Here is a 16,365-nt window from a genome sequence, read left to right as displayed (position 1 = left end):
ATAAAAAGCGAGATCCCTTTTGATCCTTCTGCTGCATGACAGCTCTAATGGTTGCTTCATAATAATAATAACTACTGTTATTTAGAAATTAATTTGTGACAAGGCACTGTGCTAAGAAATCTCTGTTCCATTTATGATGATGTTATTTAATTCTCCCAACAATGTTTTGAGGTAGGAATATTTTTTGTTCCTATTTTTTTTCCATGAAAAAAAAAACTAAGGCTCAGAGAGGTTGAGACTTGCCCAAGTACACACACACATATTAAGTAGATGACAGAGACAGAATTAAAAACCAAGGCTGTTTGTTTCCAAAGCCTGTGTTCTCCCCAAGTAGCACAGTGGTGCCAAAATAACAACAACAGAATGTGGGACCAGCACATCACAGTTTCTGGAGCATGTCGCCATTTATTCTCCTACTTAATCTGGATGGGAGTCCCATGAAGGTAGGGGCCATGTCTGCTTCTCTTCACCATTGAATACCCAGCACCTGGTGCTGTGCTTGGCACCCAGAGGTGTCAGTATTTATCAATTTGACATTGTCATGCCTCTATCATAGGAGGTAAAAAGACACGGGAGTATACTGGCTTTGTCACTCAGAAGTTAAGAGACTGGCAAGTTACTTCTTTGTGCCTCAGTTTCCTGATATGTGAACAAAACAAAATAAAATGAAAGAAAAAGGAAATCCTCCATTTCAGAGGATTGTTGTGAAGATTAAATACCCAGCGTCTTGCTGCACGAAGTCAGCAGTCAGTGATACCAACCCTTACAAGTATTATTAATATTCCTATTGCAGAGATAAGGAGATTTGGGCTCAAAAGGAGACTCTTTAGCCAAGAACCAAAGGGAGAACATGGCTGAGGCAGGACATGAGTCCTCTGGACTCCAAGGCAGCCCAAGGCTTTTTCTTGACTTTACATGCTCAATAAATGTCTACCGACTGAAAGAAAAAAAAAAAAAAGTGTCTGGCCGCTGACTCAGAGCCAGAAGAGAAGGTACTGGTACAAACCAGTTCCCAGAGTGCTCATGATTACTGCTGGGGGCACCTTTGGGAGGCTCCATGGATCCAGAAGGGGAATCCTTTCCTACCCCATGGATCCAGAGCCTCCTTCCTTAAAGGAAAAGATGCTCCCCCAGACTGAATTCCTCTGGCAAGCACCTCCTCTTTGCCTCCCCTCCCTCAGGAATGTTCCTGTGAAGGTGAAACATGTGAAATCTGAAAGGGAACAGTGAATGGTTGCTCTTGTGCATTGTTATGCAAATGCTACACAAATTGGAGTCTTAAATCTGGCCCTAATGATGCCATCCTGCTTTGTCTTCCAGCTTCCCTGACACCCATTCTGAGATGCACCATACAGATGTTAGTTTATTATGTACACCAATAACTCACTCTACGTCTCAGCGAGGTGGGCTGTTAGCAGCCAGCATCTCAGCCCTGATAGCGACGGAATGTGCCCCAGTGAAAGATGTGTGATTTAAGCTCTTTGCAGCCCACAATTCAAGCGCTTTCTTTTATCAGGGCCCAAGCAGCAGCTAATCGTGTGACGGAGTGATGGCAAATCCAGAAACAACGCAGATCCCACAAAGAGGCTGATTAAAAGCTTACTCGAAATTTGGAAAATAATAATTTTTAAAAATGATAACATTAAGAAAAAAAAAATCTCAAGATGCACAAAGAAAACCAATTTAGTTTGAGCCAATCCTTCATCCTCAGAAGGATTAGAAGAAAGGTTCTGCTTTATGCTCAATGTGGAGACACTCTGCAGCCAAAACATAAAACGTCCCACTAATTATTCTTTCAAGCTTCAACATGTACTTTATTAATCTTTTTCCCCACTTTAACAGCCGCAGATGTAGGCTTAATTCAGTGAATAAGCAACAGAACTTGTTTAAGTTCAGCATGTCAGCTGCATCTTTGGTGTTTGCTGCACCGGGGCGGGCGACGTTGGCAGGGCTCAGAAATGGAAGTCGTGTCAATCATGTGTGGCATTATTCTTCCAGGAGGTAACCTGTCTTTAGCATATCCCAGCCAGTGCACTCCAGGCAGAACAGTGTGGTGTCTTCGGAGGGTTGCTCAAAGAAAAAGACAGCTGAAGGAAGAATCAAAGTAGCGATGATATAAAACACCCTGTGTTGCCTAAGGATCCAGAAGATTCTCATTCCTCATGATGAATCCAAAAGAAAAATAGTAAAATAGATAGTACGAAAAAGTACCAATTATGTGGAAACGAGACACTTCAAGGTCAGATTCATTTTCATGTTTCAGGGGCCACATTCTACTTCATTCTTTCATGTAACTGTCCAACCATTTTTTTCATTTATAATTGAATAAATTATATCACTCTGTAAATATATTGCCTCCATAGTAGGTATGAGCACTATTATGTGTCAAGCACTGTGTATGGGACTTAGGTAAGTAACATACAGATATCCTATTCTTCAGGAAAAGGAAAAAGAGGAAAAGAATTGCTACATATTGAGTGACTACCATATATGGGACACTGTGCAGAGAACTCTCAGTATTCCTTATGCCCTGAGTAGTAGATATGATCTCAATTTGCAGGTAAGAAATCTGAAGCTGCAAGTTTGACTAATTTGCCTAAGATCCCACTGCTAGGAATAGTGGGGCTGGAGTGCAAACCCAAGACTACCATATTTCTAATTCAGGGCTCTTTCCAAACCCAAATTACAAGTGCTGAGGATTCATGGATCACATGATTACCAACTGAAATGCAGGTGAAGGTGAAAACTGCTTAAGAAAACAAGTGGATAGGGATGCCTGGGTGGCTCAGTTAGTTAAGTGTCCAATTCCTGATTTCAGCTTAAGTCATGATCTCAGCATCATGAGATTGAGCCCCATGTCAGGCTCCACACTCAGCAGGGAGTCTGCTTGAGATTATCTCTCCCTCTGCCTATGCCCCTCCCCCTGGCTCCCCTCCCCCCCCCACACACATACTCTCTCTCTCTTAAAACAAATAAATAAAATGTTAAACAACAACAACAACAAGTGCATAAAGCATTACAGAAACTTAGAAGAAAAAGAAAATGTGATTGGCATGGAGGTGGGGGGCTGGCGTTGAGGAAGGAGCTCTAGAGGAGGAAGCAGTTGACCTAGGTCTTAAAGGGGTTGGATATATAGTGATTAACATTTAAAAACGACATCTATAGAACAGGGAACAGCTTGAGCAAAATCCTGGAGACTGGAAAGCATGGACTACATTCAGAGAAATCAAGGTAGTTTAGAGTGTGAATTAAGGTACATAAAAACGAGTTTAGAAATAAAGTATAGGGTCAGACTACAGAACTCCTGATTATCATAAAAGGCATTTTGCATTAAAAAATGTGGGGAAAAACGGGTTCCATCTTGCACTTGTAGGAAATAAACTTAGAGAATGCTTAGTTTTATACCAATCTGAGATGTATTAATGTAGCTAAAAACAAACCCTTTGTTGAATATATTCAAATCTCAGCATGACTTCTGGGATCAGAAGGCCTGAGTTCAAGTCCCAGTTCTTGAGCTCACCTATTCAACAGCCCTGAGCAGCTGTGTTGTGGTGCTTGCTGATTTACATTGTGAAAGACTCACAACCAGAAGGGTTAGTCACATTAAGCATTATGGGCCAATTACATAGCAGGACAATTAATTAATGGAAACAGTTTTAAAACACTCACTATATATTTATTTATCCACACATATTTCAGAAACTATGCATACACACTAAGGGGAGATACACAAAAAATATTCTCATTGGGGGATCCCTGGGTGGCTCAGCAGTTTAGCGCCTGCCTTCGGCCCAGGGCGTAATCCTGGAGTCCCAGGACGAGTCCTGCGTCAGGCTCCCTGCATGGAGCCTGCTTCTCCCTCTGCCTCTCTCTCTCCCTCTCTCTCTCTGCGTCTCTCATGAATAAATGAATAAAATCTTTAAAAAAAATGTTCTCATTGAAACTCCAGAACAATTGTGAAAGCAAGATAGCTTGATCCTACTTTACAATTGAGGAAACTGAGATCCCAAGAATTTGACCACCTAAATCCAAAAACATAGGCCTAGAAAGTAGAAGAACACAGTTATTCTAAATCTAGTGCTTTTTCCAATATCTTGCTATTTCCTCACACTTGCCATTTAAATTGATGGTGGCTCTCAATCTGTATGCCGCTGAACATTTCAGGAGTGTCCAACTAAACAGCAAGCAATGTTCCGACTTCATTTATGCTATACACTGCATACTGTCAGGGGAATGCTAAAACACAGGCATTGTGCAGGGTATGGCTTGCTTGGAATTGCGCATCATTGGGATTCAGCCTCCCCATTTTATAGGTATGCAATTGTTCAAAGGATATAGACTTGTTGGGAGCATAAAATGAGACAATGCATGTGAAGACTTTTTGATAATATAAGATATTGTTTCTGTTTCAGAGGAAGAATTAGAAAATTTTCCTTAAGATAGTTCTTTGAATACTTGTTCTGTGCATCCCACAACTATGATATAAACGCCCTGGGTGCACTGAAGGGGGCACTTGGCAGGATGAGCACTGGGTGTTATGCTAAATGTTGGCAAATTGAACTCCAATAAAAAAAAATTAAAATAGGGATCCCTGGGTGGCGCAGCGGTTTGGCGCCTGCCTTTGGCCCAGGGCACGATCCTGGAGACCTGGGATTGAATCCCACATCGGGCTCCCAGTGCATGGAGCCTGCTTCTCCCTCTGCCTATGTCTCTGCCTCTCTCTCTCTCTCTGTGTGTGTGTGTGACTATCATAAATAAAAATTAAAAAAAAAATTAAAATAAATAAATGCCCTGGGTGTTAAAAGTATATTCTACTTGTCTTTGACACTGCAATTGCACCCAGAATAGCACGTGATATTTCCAAGAAACCCCAAAATTTATTGAATTAAGTCATAATTCCTCATATTTAATTATGATGATGATTGCTAGACTTTGTTGGGCACTTACTATGTGCCAGGCATTGTGTTAAGTGTTTGGTATTTACGGATTCTTGTGATTTTTATACCAACTCTTCATTTTCCAGGTAAGGAAACAGGCAGAGAGAGGTGAAGAGAACTGCTCCAGTTCACACAGCAAGTCAGTGGCAGACCTGGGATTTTTAGCTTTGGCAGTCTGACGCATGTCCCCATGGCAGTACTCTGTTCATAAGGCTTATTCAGAATGTGTGAACAGTCCTAAATTGTTCATAAGCACCATCATATCCATCCTCTCATCTGCTCCTCATCACAATTCCATAACATAGGCAGGATTATTCCCAGTTTAGGGATGAAAACACCAAGGCTCAAGGCCACACACTTGATTGAGAAAATCACCATAGTCTTTTATTACAGAAAGTAGCATTTTGCTTTGTCTTCACTCAGGAAAAAATACACATATCTGAAAAATTCCAGGAATTCTCAGAGCAATTACAGAGTCTCTTGCTACAAACACAACAGAACCTTCTTCAAAGCACCACGCATGCTTGGAAGAACACACACATAAAAGTGTAATTTGAACACTTGTCGGTTTTACCCCCTTGTTGCAAGAGAAGAAGAATGTTTATGCACCAAAAAAATCTAGCTGCATTTCCCAGTTTAATTAGTTTTGTCAAGTGCCTGCAATGTGATTTCCATGTTAATTTCCTCATATCCCATTTCAGTTTCTTTATATTCCACTTCAATTATTTGCTTAAAAATTGAGAGTCACAATGACTGTGTTCAAATTCCACTGAACTCAACTGACATTTACTGATGCTCTGTCAGGCTCTAGCCCTGCAGAGCTTCCATGCCCCCTGCACGCCCATCACAGACATCCCTAATCGATCAATACTCCTTCCTCCACCCCACACTATCCTGGGAAGTATAAACCTCAAAATCATACTCCACAAGGCTTTTCCGGGCAGCCACTCCCAACTGACAGACACAGACACAAGATAATGAAAACTATCTACAATCCAGATGTTTAGATACTTTCTTGCAAATTCCCTTCCCATTTTATTCTCGTAAGGTAGAGGTATCTCAATTTTTAAACATAAGGTGGCTCACAGAGGTGAAGGGTCCTACCCACATGTTAGATATCACACTCGTGAGAAGTCTCCCTGGCCTCTCACATTCAGTGTAAAATTCGACCTTTTGATCATCTGTAGGCCTGGCCCACCGTGCATCTGCTTTCCTGGTCTCTGAGGAGGAGTGCAAAAGGGAAAAGGGAAAGCAATCTCTGCTAAGTTAGACTGATCCCTGGTGGTAAATAAGTGCTCTCACATTAGCCTGGAACAGCGTTTATTCTGTACTTTATAAGTGAAACAGTCAGTTATGGAAAGAGTCTTTTAAAATCAAGGCCCAACATCATCTCATTTAATTTTTACATCATGAGTCTTTTTTTTTTAAAGATTTTATTTATTTATTCTTGAGAGACATACAGAGAGAAAGAAGCACAGACACAGGCAGAGGGAGAGGGAGAAGCAGGCTCCATGCAGGGAGCCTGACATGGAACTCAATCCCAGGTCTCCAGGATCGCACCACGGGCTGAAAGCAGTGCTAAACCACTGAGCCACTCAGGCTGCCCCATCATGAGTCTTTGAGTTAGCCATTATCATCCTCAGTTTGTGAGGAAGCTGAGGCACGGAGTGGTTAGGTAATTTGCTAAAGGTCACACAGCTAGTTTAGTGATGTTCAAGATGCAAACTCAGATCTTTCTACCCTTGTGTAAGTCTATTGAATGAACTGTTTTTTTTTTCTGATCTCTTCTCTCTTTTGCCTTTAGAACATAAATATTTAAGCTAATTAACCAAACAATAATTTATTTCTTATTTCATCTCCTTCTTCTTTATCTCCTCCCAAAAATGTTTTATTGAGCAAAAGTTTTATTAACAAATATATGGTTGCATGTTTACATATTTAACAAATGTTCTCTGAGCCTTGTACAGGGACCATAAGGTACAGAGATGAGTCACAGACACTTTCTGACTCCAGGGAGCTTACATTCTGGTGTGAGGACGACTGACCAGTCAGAAGACAATGAAAACACAATGTGATTCTAATAACGGAAATACAGGGGATTAGGAAGCACCATATCTGGGTTCTGGGCCTACTCAGAAATAACCAGGGTAATTAATATAGCTGTGGAAACAAACAACCCTCAAATTTCAGTGGCTCAACACAAGTTTATTTCTCATATCACAGTCTGAAGTGTGCTGGAAGATTCTACTCCGTGGGGTAACTCAGGGACTTAGACTCCTCCACCCTGTGTCTCTGCCATTCTGGGGGCTTCTTCAGAGTCCTCCACTGGGTCCCCCCCAGTCTGGCCCACCAATGGTTGGGAAAAGAGAAGGTGTTGCAGATTGTTTGAGAAGGTTTAGAGCCAGGCCTAGAAGAGGAGTGCATCCCACATGCCAGTGTCTACCTAGCCCGTCTTACCTTGGAGCCTCTAGAGTGTATGACTAGATGCTCCTCTTCCTTAGTACATCCCCAAATTTTCTTAGATATAGGGGGCCACATGGCTGGGTTTTGGCCCTGAGTCATCCCTCAGAGGAGCGTCCCCCAACCCACTTCAGACTGATGTGAAGAATAAACTTTTGTAGTGTTTAGCCATTGGGTTTTTAGAGTCATTTGTTATAGCAGTTTTTGCTAACTTGCCCAAAGAGAAGTCCCATTTCCTTTACTGTAAAATGGAGCAAACAATATCCTGCCATGAGGACCAAATAATAAAATGAGTGTGAAAACTCCCATGTGATCTAAAGTAGCATGATTAGCATTTTAATTTTACCCCAGAAAAGCAAACAGAATTCCAGGTGTAGAGACATGGTGGGATGCTAAATGGGATGCTTAAACGGGAAATCCAGGCTCTTTCAGAAGACCGTATCAGTGCTAGCCTGAGCCACATACTCTATAGAGAGTGGAGTTGTTTTTTTCTTTTTTTTTTTTTTTTCCTGGGCTTCTTTTCATAAAAACAACCCTGTACACATGTATTGATTCTTTAACTAAGACACAAGTGATCTTCCTAGCAAAGGATCTACCAGACAGTAGATGTCACACAGAATCAGGCAAAGACTCCTTCCCATACATCTGTATGGTTGTTTCCAACTCAATAGTTGCTCCCTGCTTCTGTCCCATTGCCCCCAATTCATATGAATAACATGAGTAACAGTCAGTGGTGTGCCAGAGCCAGCTCACATCAGCTCAAAAGAATCGACCTTGGCTCAATTGTGCACATCAGTTCCTAAGTTTTCATTCAGTGATGTCACATTAACTTGAAATCAGCCCTGGGGGAGGTGCTATACCATGGAAATGAACTAATGTGCAAATTGTGCTTTTTCTTTCCCCCTTGTCCTCCTCCTCTTCTTTTGTTTTTTATATGAGAAGTCACATATAAAAATATACCAGCACAACATTGATAATAACAAAATTAATAGTAATAAGAATAACAGCTATCATTTCCTTAATGGTCAGTGTGTGCCAGGGCTCCAGACATAATAAATGCTAGATATTTATAACCTCATTTATTTCTCATAACAGCCATGCAAGTGAATGTGATTGTGTTGCTGCTACTCCAGCAGGGAAATTGAAGCTCAGATAAGTCAAATAATTCGCTGAAAGACATGGGACAAGGAACGGAAAACCAGGTTTTGAACACGTTTCTACCTCACTTGAGTTTCAGATTATTTCTAGCCTATTGTGTTAGATAAAAGGACAATTTGAGCTTCGAAATTGGATAAAGGTTATTATAAGTTTGCTTCTACCCAGGAAGAGGAAATGGAATAAAATACTTAAAATATTTCTGTCTTTGTGTAATACACGAATTTGTAAAAACACTCACTCGCAGTGGATGTCAATCTGCTGGGGGTCACTCTGGGGGAGTCTAAGCAGGAGCAGCCATCGCCCTGCTGTTTTAGCAGGTAGGGAGGTTGCATTCATGACATTGGGTGGTTTGCCCTGTGCCAAACAAAGATGGCAGACACAGATGTGGCTCTGGGGCCCTGGGTCTTCCGGCCCACTGCTTGGTTACAATACTTGAAATAGTGCACTGTGACAGTCTCCTGTCCCCATAAATGATTGCTTATTGATGAATCTACCTCCATCCACCCCATGGGAGAGTCTCTTGGCGGAAAATTCAGAGATTTTCCTCTCGGTGCCTCAGGAGTAGATCATGAGGGTTATAGGCAACTGATGGATGTTTTAAAATGGCTATTAAATAACTGAGTGATGTCAGGGAATGGGTTACTTGACTGGCAGAGGGATGATGAACACAGAGGCTGGCACGGTGAGGCCTGGGACCCAAGAAAGAAAGAAATGGACCAAAAAAAAAAAAAAAGGCAGGAGAAGAAGAAAGGAGGGGACATGGCACTGGGAAGTAGTGGTCACTGGACAGTAGCTTCAGCTGCTTTATGGCAGTTGCCCAGGACCTGCACTAAGCTTGGCCTTGATAAGTCTACTCTGAATGTAATGCATTTTAATTAGCAAGATGGCAGGCTCCTTTTGTGAATCCAGTAAGAGAGCCTGAGTCCAGGAAGAGGGAGCAGGGAGGCAGCTGCCCATCAGTAGCCTTGGCTTCCGCTATGCGGAAATGACCAGTGCCAGATGGAGCCCACAAGCCTGAGACAGAGACATGTGTCTTGGTCGTTCTGGTCCAACACTGTTCCTTTGACTCTGTGGAGCAACTATCTTTCCTCTTCAGAGCCCATCCTGCATCACAACTGGCCCCAGGCACCCCTGTTGTTCACATCTCTGTGAACCATCCACCCCATCCCACTTCCTTCCTCCCTATGTATTCAAGCTCTTGGCTCATTTTCCTAATTCCTATTTCCATTTTGCACCCCTCCCCCCAAGGCCTGACACTTAACTCTTGGCTCCGAAGTCTGGCTTTAATCCTTGGTCACAATTTGTACTTCTGATGATGCTGCCTTTGGCCTTAACTGGACAAACATCTTGTCTAGTCCAGCCCAGCTATCACAGACATCCCCAACAAACATGTCCTAAACAGGGACCCAGCCTCTCTGGCTTCTATTAATTCCTCTAAGGAGACTGTATTGGTTATGATGTTTATGTTCCCCACATCTGTTCTTCCCCAAGATGATCTATCTACTCAGTGTTTACTCTGTCTTGCTGCACCAAAATCACCCATGATGCTCCCTGGAAATCCAATATCCCAGCTTGCTTCAGACTCTTTTTCTAAAAGCCTCAGAGTTTGTTCTAATGTGTGGCAGCGTCGAGAATCACTGGACTAAGCCAGCCTGTTACTCCCACTTCCCTTGCAAGTAAACAGGTCTGAGCTTAAATCCCAGGGGCAAGGGACATCAAGGAGAAATTGGGGACTTCTGCAAGAAAGACACAGACAGAGGTGCAGCCCCTTTTCAGCATCAGGATGTGTTACATCAAGATATGAGGTAGAGAATTGCTGCTGCTACCCTGCCACAGATGAAGGGAAACAGACTAAGGCAAAGCCAACCTATGAAGGGTGGAGTATTAGGTGGACAATGGACACTGAGTCCAGTGAGGTGGAAAGACGCTGGATTCCTATCACATCCTTGAGCCAGGGAACCAACCTGACCTTGAGTCTTGTCATCTAATGAGGTAATATAGACCTTTATCATTTAAGTCAGAGGTCCACATTTTTTTTTCCTGTAAAGGGCCAAAAAAGTAAATATTTTAGGCTTTGCCAGTCCTACAGTTCTTGAAATAGCTAGTCTGCCCTTGGAACATGAAAACAGCCATAACAATACATAAGTGAATGGGTATGGCTGTGTTCCAATAAAACATGGTCTGCAAATACAGGCAGAGGGCTAGATACAGCCTGTGTGCTGGATATAGCCTATGTGCAGCTCATGGTGATGCAAATATGATTTCCCAACATTAAGGCTACATTACTGCCCCTTTCCATCCTGCTGAGCCCCAAATGTACATCTTCATGTAACCATTCATCAAATCCTTCTTGAGGTCCTACAGGTACCTCCAATTCAACATCTTCAGAACTGACCATCTCTAGGTCTGCTTCTCCTCTTGCATTCCCCACTTCTCAAGTGGCACCATCACCTTGAGCCACTCAAACTCAACTCCTTGTCTCATCTTTATTGCCTGTGTTATTAGTCACCCAGCCACCATGTTCCATCAGCCCTAACTGTAAAATATTTCTCAGTCCTCTATTCATCCCAAATATTTACTTTGTGCCAGGCACAGTACTGGGAACTGAGAACATAACCACAAAGCAGATGCAGTTCCTGCCCTCACAGAGCTTAAGATAAAAAATCTTTGATGTACAATAAATGACAGCTGGTACCCACCGTTACTCAGACCTATTATGGGTCAGGCTCTGCACTAGGCACTTTCCAGCAAAGGCTGATCTTCAAGGCACACCTGAGTGTGCATATTATTATCTCTTATTCATAGATAAGGTAACTGAGAATTCTAAGGATTGACTCACTTCCCATGGTCACAGCAGCACAGTCATGGCAGCACCAGAACAGGAGATAGATCTGTCCCCACACCAAAGCCTGCCCCCGCTCCACTACCTCATCCCCTGCTTGTCCATTCCAGCACCAGGATGGCTTTTTGAATCCCATTATCACTTTGGGAATTCTTGATCAATGAGTACCCAGAATGACACCTGGATATCACTTTGGCAAAAAAGCCCATGATGAATGTCTCATCAGCACAAGAGCTGTGCAATTAGGCATAGGCTGTTCAAGCATCCGTGTTGGAAGTCAGTCACTCTGTTTTCTGCCAAATAGGATGGCCACCTGTGCCCTGGCAGAACTTTACCCCAGAAAACTGAAAACCCAAGTGCTGGAGGGTGGAGGCTAGAAGTTCTCAGCAAGAGGCTCTTTCCAAAGTCAGCCTCTGGCTGCATGGGCCCCACCATCTTCCTGTCCTGTGGCACATTTGAAGGAGGGTGATTGAGGAACTCAGCCCTAGAACCAGGTGGACCTGCACTTAAATCCTGCTGCAATCTCAGACAAGTCACCAAATCTCCCCTTGCCTACATCTCCACCTCAGCAACTGGGATTAAGCTGCCTACCTGTCAGGGTGATCGGGGGTGGAAGGCATGGAGGTTTGAGAAGGGAGAGCATAGAGCAGACCTGAACCAGGGCTCAGTGGGTGGCAGCCACCTTCCCTGCTCTGGGTGCTCATGGGCCTTGGCAGCCCCTCCAGCTGGGGCTGGTAGAGGAGGGTATATGAGGCTCTCTGAGTAGCTCAGAAGTCGGAGCCCAACGCAGGTGGAGCTCTTGCCCTCCTCAGGGCTGCTGCCTTCTCCGTTTCGAATATCTGGCTAACTGCTTTGCAGGGACATTACATGTAATTATCATTGCTCTGTGGGGTGATTATCCCCCAGGTAAAGAAACTGATGCTCAGAGAGGTTAACACCTTACAGCTGGCAGGTGGTAGTTAGGACTTGAGCCCCACTTTTCAAACCCCAGAGTTTAATAAGCATTGAACCATGCCACTACCCTGCTTCCCATCTTCAAACCCCATCTCGCTTATTATCCGATGGGTAGTTGGCAGTATTCTGATGGCATGCATACCTCAGCTTGTTTAATTCACCAGGTCCCCCAAGTTTGGGTCTGTCTCTCATTCTCCTTAGCGGCTTCCTACTCCCCACTCCTCCAGCCACGTATGAGAGTAACAGCTAATGTCTGCATGCCTACCTGCTCAGCTAAAACTTAAAAGACCCCCATTTACAGGACAACTAGCTAACAGCCAGGCACTGTGCTTGGCACTTACCTTATTTACTCTCCATAATAATACTTATGTAGGCCTCGTTGAGCCACTTTTCAGAAGGCTCAGAAAATGACAGTTATTGAATGAATATAGGTGGAATTCACAGATAAAACTCTGTTCACTGTGCCTGTGCTTTTTCCTCCATTCCAAGTGCTTTTATCCCCCAATTAGGCACTCATATTCCCTTCCTCTCTCTTCTCTCTCTCCCTCTCTCCTTACCTACCCCCCTTTCCCCCCTCCTATCTTCCCCTCCCTCTCTCTCTTTCTGGCTTCCCTTAGGTAGCTGGGGCTACTCACCAGCTATCAGCATCTTGGGATCTAGCCTGCCCTAATGACTACAGATCTTAGAGCTCTGAGTTCTCAAATCTTGGTTGCCTAGTAACAAGCCCCACCTCCCTTGCCCCTCCCACAGCCCCCAGTTCCATCCCCAGCCTGAAATAATGGACTTCTGGCTACTCTGTTATCCTTCAAAAATGTGCACTTAACCAATGTTTTTAGTATAAAATCTCTGGCCACCAGAGCCAGGGACTCAGAATGGGCATTTTGCCAGAGGCCAGGACCTTAGAGATACAGCAGACAAGAAAAGGCCTGGGGACCAGCTGACTTGGACTTTCTAGGACCAGGGATGTATTAACAAATGTTCATTGGGTATTCAGATTCCAGCCATAATGCATATTAGGAGCTCTCTGCAAAGAGCACTCCACTATGAGTTTTACTGATATGATGCCATCAGCCCAAGGCCACCCCTCCCTCACCACACCCCCAACTTTTTTTTTTGTCTGTCAAACTCTCACTGATCATCCTTCATCTTATGAGAAACTTTGACTGCCCCCATACCCCATCACAGACTTGAGTCCATTTTTGTGCTCTCATATCAAGTGTTAACATCTATCAACTACTCACCAGATAGCACTGGAATTTGTTATGTACATGGCTGTCTCTTCTACAAGCCTAGGTAAGTTCTGCAAGGGCAAGTAATGTGAATTCTGCAAATCTTAGTACAAGGCATGGGGCCCACTGAGTGTTTTTTAGGATAGGAAGACAAAAGAGAAGATGTAAGAAAGAGAAGGAATAGAAAAAGGGGAGAGGAAAAGAAGAAAGGGGGAAAAGAGAAAAAGGAAAATTACAGAAGTGGAAGAATGAAGGAAGGTAGGGAGGTAAGAAAAATAAAGCAGAGGGAAGAATGGCATGCAATCTGCTCTGCTAGGTCTTAGGAGGGGTCACATAGATGAATAAAACCAAGTCCTTCCTCTATCACAGTCTACTTGGGGAGACACAGTCAGGGAAAGATGAAGAAAGTTTGGAGAACAGGCAGGGAAGTTCTATGAGCTGGAGTAAGCCAGTTGCAAATCCCAGTGCAGGTCACTATGCCTATCCAGTTGATGGATTTCAGACCCGCAGAACCTTCTTCTGGATTTGGTGACCGTGATAAAGTTAGAGCCTGGTTAAGCATGGGTTTAGTAGATAGATTCTTCTTTCTTACAATCTTATCCAAAAAGCCTGAAATATCTCATGAGCACTGCCTAGTACATGCCTTGTACACAGTAAATGCTGCAATATTTATGGAATAAACAAAAGCCATAAAAACTTATTAGGAAATACAGGATCTTATTTCGAGGATCTCACAGGCACACAACCTGATTTTTGAATGGTTAAATGAAGGAGTAGTGTGATTCCTGATACCCTCCCTAATGCCTGACACACAGTAGGTAAATATGCATTGAAAAGAAGACCCATATAAATCTCAGCTTCACCATAAACTAGTTGAATGACCTTGAACTAGTTACAATCTCTCTGGGCCTCAGTTTCTTCATCTATAAAATGAATGGCCATGATATAATAACCTCTAAGATGCCTCCAAACTCTAATATTCAGAGATTCTAAAAAAGGCTCAGGATATTCTGATGGCCAAAAAAAATGAAGGGTACTTCAGACTACCAGGGAAATTCACATTTTATTTATTTTTAAATTATGGGAAAGTTCTTTGGCCAGCTACAGAGGCCCCATTCACTGGTGGAATAAATGCCCATGACTTCAAAGCTATAACATGAGGTATTAAATTTAGAAAATAGAAAAGGAATAAAATTGTGCTTTCCTGCTTATATGCTTCTAGCCTTATTAATTAACCATTTTCATGCCACCACTAATGTGATTGATTTTTTAGCCATAGAAGACAATATTTAGCATAGGAAAAAGAGAATAAATTGACATTTATGACCTACCTATCATTAATTATTATTTTTCAGTACCTACTATACGTTAGATAGTAGGTCAGAAATATTCCTTATGGTATCTCATTTCACATCTATATGTACACCATGAGGCAAGCATTTTTCCCCCAATTTACAGATGAGACATCCAAGACCCAATAGGATGTGGCCTGTCCAGAGTAATACAACTAGTAAGGTAAATTTGAACCCAAGTCTGATTTTTGGACCAGTATTTTTTCGATTGTATCACTTCTGAAATATTCCAACTAAGTAAATGGCTCCCCATCAGTGGGAATAATCAAGCACCAACTAGAGATGCTGTAAGAGGGATCATTGTACTGGAGTGAGCAGATCCTGCATGGTTGGATTGCATAACCTTGTAAGTCCCTACCAAACTGAGAATTAATGATCCTATGACCTTAAGTCACTACAAGTAGAGTAATGAGAAGTGAATATCACTAAGCACCCTTCAACTGCAGAGGATTTGAAATGTGTGATATCTTTTTTCTTTTAATGTTTCCTACAACTATCTTTGTTCCAAGAAGAATACTCTCTCTTTCAAATTCAGAAAAATCCACATCCTGACCCCTCCCCACTGCTATCATTGTTCCATTCTTCTAATGACCCACTCTAACCACAGAATCATTATTCTGCATTAACACTGGTCTGTATAGTCCCAGGAGGTAGAATGAGGAATGTGAAATTTAATTCACTAGCATAGGAAATATCCACCTGTAATCCCAGGCAACATTAAACTGGGCTACTCTGCTTGATAATGAGCCCCTCCTTTTTACTGGATGTGTTCAAGAAAGTGCTTAAATACCACTTTTACATGAAGCCATGGCCACTAATCACCTAAAATAACTCTTTTTCTACTTTTTTACAGCCATTATTGCTAGAGTTCTTGTAAGGAACTTTGAATATATTTGAGCTTCCTGGCTAGACAATAAACTGAGGACAGAGAATATGTCTCCTTGTAAGGAACTCTGTATAACAGAATGCTTCCTAGGAAGAAATCAGCAGCAGCAGCGGCTTCATTATTATTAGTATTTAATCAAGGGAAATTCCAGCTATTTCTCCAATAAATATATAACTTCAACTTAGACTGGGTCTTCTGTGAATGGATCCCTCCAAGAAAAGATTAGAGCAGGCCCTGTAGGCAAATCCTTCCCCTCCCAAGGTGACCTGATAACACACTGACCCCAGTGAGAAAGTGAGTGAAACTACTGAGATCAAGGGATCTCCTAAGAAGACAAAGACCAGGACTCAACTAGTTCCCAAATGAGGTCAACCAACAAAGCAAGTGTTGCAGAAGTGAAGTTCCCATAAAAAAAAAGATCATTTGAGTATGTGACCCAAGGGCAAACCATAGCCTGAAGGCTGATGGAAAAGGCTGGTTTGAATGCAGCCTGTGATAGAAACTGGAATTCCCTCCAGGACTAATCTTCCTAGTGTGCTTGTCACGC

General features: G+C 42.7%; 1 protein-coding gene across 8 annotated transcripts in view; it reads right to left on the bottom strand.

The window, feature by feature from the left end:
- Positions 1 to 16,365, bottom strand: part of DAB1 (DAB adaptor protein 1) — a 1,027,070-nt gene that overhangs the window by 889,245 nt on the left and 121,460 nt on the right. Inside the window, exon 1 of one of the 8 annotated variants that reach the window (XM_038537403.1) lies at positions 12,987 to 13,022. The exons of 5 other annotated variants lie outside the window; for them this stretch is intronic. The gene's annotated coding sequence lies outside the window, so the exon portion shown is untranslated. Of the gene's footprint in view, positions 1 to 12,986; positions 13,023 to 16,365 lie in introns of those variants that run through there. 2 more of the 8 variants (XM_038537406.1, XM_038537407.1) reach the window with 2 other exon arrangements.

Source organism: Canis lupus, chromosome 5 (genome assembly GCF_011100685.1).
Source record: "Canis lupus familiaris isolate Mischka breed German Shepherd chromosome 5, alternate assembly UU_Cfam_GSD_1.0, whole genome shotgun sequence".
NCBI classification, from domain to species: Eukaryota; Metazoa; Chordata; class Mammalia; order Carnivora; family Canidae; genus Canis; species Canis lupus.
This window is presented reverse-complemented; position numbering and strand designations above follow the sequence as displayed.